A 6,285-nucleotide genomic window follows, 5' to 3' on the forward strand; every position below is an offset into this window, starting at 1 on the left:
CCTCAATTATTCACCTATAAAATATACTAAACTAAGTTAATTTTTATATATATCATATCTCATTACCAAATAGTTATAAGTACAATAGCAAATTGGAGTAATGATGTCTAGCAATACTTCTAGCAGTAAAAATCTGTTTTAATTCATCTCTTGAAAAACTCAAGAGATAGTTCTCAAAAAAGGATTTTGAGACAGACCCTGAGCAAAGGAAAATCAAACCTGGTTGAAGGATAGGAGGGTAGTTCTCTTACTGACACACACTGATTTAGAACGTAGAAGTCTTTGAACAGGTTTCACAAACTGAGGAGGAAAGAAGATAGAAGATAGTTTAAAGTCATAAGTAATCAAGGAAAGGGAAGGGAAAGAGAGAAATTGAAACATTTTACATTTTACAGAAAGAAGTCAGTAAAGATCAAGGAATTAAGTGAGGAGGGGATAACCAAAGAAGTGACATCTAGGAGTTGAGTACTGAGTAACAGATATATGAAAATAATTATAATACAATAAGTTCATGTGCAATGGTAGAGATCCCTAGCACTATAACAGCAGAAAGAAGGGGCTTCTAATCCAGCAAGGGAAAAATCAAGGAAGAATTGAAAAGTCTGAGACTTCCTGGGGGTGGTGACCTCCATGCTGGGCTTAAAAATCTTAAAAGTTAAGAAATTAGCAAAGTGAAAAATGAGGTAAAAGTGCTTTAGAGGGGAAAAATAGCATAAGCAAAGGCAAAGATGGACACAACATGATTTTAAATGAGGAACTAAAAACAGCTTAAGGTTAGAGTTTACCATGTAAGCCTGGAAGAAGAGACGAGGCATGAGAAGCACACAGTTCTTTGGTCTTTAGGTCCATGTTCAGGAGCTTGAACTAATTAAAACCTTCACATATTCTGCTCTCTTATAGAGAATATTTTCCTCTATCTTTCCTGTTTAAATGCAATATAAAAATCAGATTGAATTTCATCTCCTCTGTGATCCTTTTCTTATGAATCCAGTTTACACCATTTCTCCTTTCCTGAACTGTACTTGTTACCCATATCACACGATTATTGTATTTATTGCTCCATTCTTATTGTCTGTTCCCATTATTTTGCACTTTATTATGTCAATTTATAATGCTGCCATAAATGTTATTTTTCATTAAGGAATTGATGTTTGTAGAAGGTTTATTAAGCTCCAGAGGGAAGTGCACTTGGGAGACCCTGATAAGTAATTTCTTAAATTACTATAAATCATGTATAATTATTAAAATACTGAGTTTCTTGAAAGAAAATATTTTACACTAAAATATTCTCAATTCTCAATAAAATCTTTGCAAATTTCTCCTTGTTTTAAGAAAAGGAGTAGGGATTTCATATATAAATTTTAGAAATTTAATACTTAAATTCTAAGAAGGAATGGTCTGACATGTATGAAGGAAATGAGAGAATTGGAAATTCTCTCCATAAGGATCATTATATGAAACCAAACATGAAATACTCTACTAAAAGTACCATAAATTTGGGGCACCTGGGTTGCTCAGTCGGTTAAGCATCTGCCTTCACAGCTGAGGTTATGATCCCAAGGTCCTGGGATTGAGCTCAGCGGGGAGCCTTCTCCCTCCCCCCACTCCGCTTGTGTTCTCATAAATAAATAAAATCTTAAAAAAAAAATTAGAGTACTATAAATTCAACTAAGCAATATAACAGAGATCTTTGTATCAAATACATAAACACTAATTTTTGTCACCTTATACATAAAATGTAAGAAAATCTTTTAAGTATTTCTTAACCACTTAAAATCTTTAATTATACTAAATTCCAAATTTTTCCAAATAGGAAAAAAACAAGAGTAAATTTTCAAAATATCCTAATAAGAGGGATTCTAACACAGCTGGAAATTTATTGCTTACTGAATTTAAACTGAAAATAAAAGCTTTAGTTTATATTAATCAGTGCCTGAGATTTTCAAAGGCTTTTCTTATTAACAGAAAGATTCCATAGGTCATAAGAAAACTAAGAAGGCTGAACAGCTTCCTGACATCCTTCTGTCATGTCCATATTAGCAAATAGAATAAATTGTGAAAATTACATTAAAAACTTATAGTAAAAATTCTGACACAATGTCCATACAGCAAAAACATTTTCCCTTAATTATCTACATGACCATTTTCCAAAGTCTAGAGGGCATGAGGTCCACAAAATACATCTCTAAAAATGGGTTCCACTGTCAAATAAATCTGGGAAATGCTGCATACTAACTCCCCATCTTAGAGATTACCATTAGGATACCATTAGCATAGTTAAAACACATTTAAGTTTAACCTCAATTTCACAAGTTTATCTTAATCATGAAACCCTTTTTTTTTTTTGATAATTCAAAATGCAAAATAATATTCTGGGGAATATGTGTCCCAAAGAATGTGTTTTGGGAAATTCTAACAATTCTCACATGAAATTATTCCATGTTCTTACTTTATTCTTGGCTTGAATTGATTATAAAGGATAATTTCCCAACAAGAAATGTGTTACCAGGAGTGATAGAAGCATGTTATCTTCAACAAAGATACTTATCATTTAAAAATAGACTAGAAAAAGGAAAATAGATTTGAAAAAATAAAAAAAAAGTAAATTGTTCATACTAAAGGTAAGTAAATGTTTCATCTGTCTTATTCAGTATTTCAGGTGTATACATCCATTTATACTGGACTGCATGTAAAATGTATTTCTTAATGTAGGCTCTAATCTGAAAGTTTAAGAATGCAAGGAGTTCCAAAAATGCTATGAGCTGGGTTAAACAGGTTCCTTTACTGTGGGACTTTTGAAAACCTTTAATAAATCCGTAAGAGTGTCTCTAACTGGGGTGCCTGCATAGCTTAGTGGGTTAAGCCTCTGTCTTTGGCTCAGGTCATGATCTCAGGGTCCTGGGATAGAGCCCTGCATTGAGCCCCCTCTGCTCAGCAGGGAGCCTGCTTCTCTCTCTCTCTCTCTCTCTCTCTCTCTCTGCCTACTTTTGATTTCTCTTTCTCTCTGTCAAATAAATAAAATCTTCAAAAAAAAAAAAAATCTCTGGCCATAGGAAACGTTTTGCTGAAGCATCTCACATGACTAGTGTTCCTTAGAACACAATTTAGGAAATACTTCTTGTTGGAAACCAAGCACCCCCAACTGTCTTGAGGTACATTATACGAAACTGATATTCAGTTCTTACCTCTTTCATAATATCCACAGCTTTCTCATCCTAACTGCAAGTTCTTCACTGTTTGGTCAGACTTAACAGTAACCTTAATTTGATTTACATGAAGGAGTATTGAAGCACCTGTGCGTCAATTCTGGCCCTAGCACTTACCGACTGTGTAGTTATCAGCCTTGTATTATTATTTAACCTCTTTTCCACAGCTTCCTCAATATGGCCTAGGAGACTAATGAAAACACTTAGGTCACCAAGTATGGTATTGGTTTCTTTGTTGTTATGTTTTTGTTTTTAGTTTTAAATAAAATAATGCTCATAAAGCATTTAGTGCAGTGCCTGGCATGTAATATGAAAGATGTCTGTTACTATCGGAAAAACACTGTTATAACACCAGTAGTTATGAAATCCATAGCCAACGCTAAGAAACTAAAAACGCTATGCTGCCACCCAGTGGGCATTAAGATATAAAAACTGATAAACAGGTTCCTTCCTGATACTACGGTATGAAACAGTATAAAAATTAAAATACTCTCTCAACTTACATTAGCACACTTGATAAACCATCGAGTGGGGAATAGAATTTTTAAGAATTCAAGAACTAGTGGGGCACCTGGTGGCTCAGTCGGTTGAGTACCCAATTCTTGATTTCAGCTCAGGTCATGATCTCAGGGTCCTGGGATCAAGCCCCCGGTAGGCCTCTGCCTCAGCACGGAGTCAGCCTGAGATTCTCTCCCTCTGCTCCTCCCCCATTTCGCATTCATTCTCTCTCTTTCTCTCTCTCTCAAATACATAAATAATTCCTTAGAAAAAAATTAAATAGATTTTAAAAAGGAACTCAAGAATTACTTCAAGTTCTCCCTGAAAGCAGGGAGGGTTTGAACACAAAAACTGGCTGAAGACATGACTGGAAAAGACGATTGTGAAAGACTGTAAAATAAACCCCCGCCCCCCGGGGAATGTTTGCTGATTTTCAGGTTGGAATAACTCATAAGGGTTTTTCCTTCAAGATACAAAACAAAGAGCCATAGGCATTTATCACCATTAAAGCAAAATAGCAAAATAACCAAAATTAGAAGAATCTCATTAGTCTAAGTGGAAGATTCTTTTTTTTTTTTTTTAAGATTTTATCCATTTATTTGACAGAGATCACAAATAGGCAGAGCGGCAGGCAGAGAGAGAGAAAGAGAGAGGAGGAAGCAGGCTCCCTGACAGGCAGCGCCCGATGTGGGGCTTGATCCCAGGACCCTGAGATCATGACCTGAGCTGAAAGCAGAGACTTTAACCCACTGAGTCACCCAGGTGCCCCTAAGTGGAAGATTCTTAATGGAACAATCACATTTTCTAAGTAAGTGTACTACTGATTACAAAGATTCCCATAAATACCTTTAGGATTTCCAAAAACAAAGGTAAATGGAAGATAAAACAATGACATGAATAAAGTAAATCTGTAATTCAACATTATGGGGATTGGCAAGCCAGTCATTTTACTCCCAGAGAAATTCCATTTCAGTTTGTGCAATGCTCTTCAGAAGGAATACCATTACTGTAAGAATAAAGAAAACTTGCAAAATTTTCCTCCAGGATTTACACACTTGGGCAACTCCCAGATTTACACACTTCGGCAACCATGCTTCAAACACTCTGCAAAGTGACATCCACCAAAGAAAGCCGAGATTCACTTCAAAATGGTGCAAACCTTAAGCACCAGTCGTGCCTGAAAATCTTCACAAGAATGCCCGACATTATTACACTTATTCTTAATGCAAACATGAGGTCGAAAAACAAACCAAACAAAACCTAAAACACACATACAGGATGCTCCCGCGCGTCTCTATAATGAACAGACAAGACACTTTACCAACCGGAAGCCTTGATACCGCTTCAGGAAAAGCCGCGAGAAGCCCAAGCAAAGACTATGAAGTCCAGGGGTGAAGGCCTCTCCCTGGTCGGTGTGTGGGAGATTCTAGACGCCACCAACGCAAGTCAGGAGACTTCCGGGGACGTCAACCACTGCGCCGCCCCGCAGAGAAGGACAGGTCAGGCAGCTAGAAATGCTGGTGAAAGCCTTAAATGGGTGCTGGTTGTAAAGATTAGAAAGGTTTCTGAAGAGCCCACCTGCAAACTAGAAACGGCTCTCAGTTACCTCAGCTGTCTGCCCTCTCACTCCCACAGCTTCCGGTTCACCTTTCCCACCCAGGAGAACTGCCGGTTTCCAGGCCGGAAGCTGGTCGTAAATACACCCGGGGCAAAATGTGATTTGCGGTTACAATAAAAAATTTTTAAAAAAACAGAAACAAGATTCTGCAAAGTTTCTCTGATTGCTCAAGGTTTTTCTTTGTTTAAGGAAAATACCTATTGGCTTATCTATCTGTATTTAAAAAAAAAAAAAAAAAAAAAACTTTGCAAGAAGAAAGAAAGATCTGATGTGTTACCTGTTGGGAACAATGGGAACTGTGTGGATGGGCACAGGAAAGACTAGAAGACGTCACTGAACGCCTTTTTATACTTTTTATGTTGAATCATGTGACAGAAAATTAAATGTTGATTTTTTTTAAGTGAATTAAGAGAAAAACTATAGCTATAAATATACTGATGATCAAAATAAATAAGCAAACAAACATACTGATGATTACACCTACTCCAGCACCTGATATTTCAGGCCTCCTGCATAGTTTTTGCTGTCCTGTCAAAATTTGAAAGAAATCATCCCTGTCTTCAAAAATTTAATCATATATCCAATACAAATCTATCTGGAACTCTTTTCCCTGACTCCCTTCTTTCAGGTCTTCCTCCAGGTGTGACCATATTAGGAGAACTTCCCCAAACACTCTCTATAAAGAAGTAACACCCATAAAACATACTCAACCCCTGCCTTCTTTTTTCTCTAGAGAGAGAACCGTCTCTATAGAGATGGTTTATTGTCTATATTCTAGAAAAGAGTATCCATGAGCTATGTCTATTATCTGCTTATTGCCTATATTCTAGAACATAAGCTCCATGAAAATAGAAACTACTTTGTTCAGCTTTGTATACAAAATTCTTCAGAATGCCTGGCATATAAATGTCAATAAATATAGCCTTTCAATTTGGTGTATGCTAACTATAACAGCTATACTCT

At 36.4% G+C, this 6,285-nt stretch overlaps 1 protein-coding gene across 5 annotated transcripts in view; it reads right to left on the reverse strand.

Annotated features, from left to right (window-relative positions):
* Positions 1 to 5,347, reverse strand: part of CCDC73 (coiled-coil domain containing 73) — a 139,180-nt gene extending 133,833 nt beyond the window's left edge. For 4 of the 5 annotated variants that reach the window (XM_032357595.1, XM_032357594.1, XM_032357592.1 and 1 more), the window contains exon 1: positions 5,283 to 5,347. The gene's annotated coding sequence lies outside the window, so the exon portion shown is untranslated. Of the gene's footprint in view, positions 1 to 5,029; positions 5,138 to 5,282 lie in introns of those variants that run through there. The other variant, XM_032357593.1, reaches the window with a different exon arrangement.
* Between the last annotated feature and the right edge of the window lie 938 nt (positions 5,348 to 6,285).

The sequence above is a fragment of the Mustela erminea genome, chromosome 9, assembly GCF_009829155.1.
Source record: "Mustela erminea isolate mMusErm1 chromosome 9, mMusErm1.Pri, whole genome shotgun sequence".
In the NCBI taxonomy this organism is placed as follows: Eukaryota; Metazoa; Chordata; class Mammalia; order Carnivora; family Mustelidae; genus Mustela; species Mustela erminea.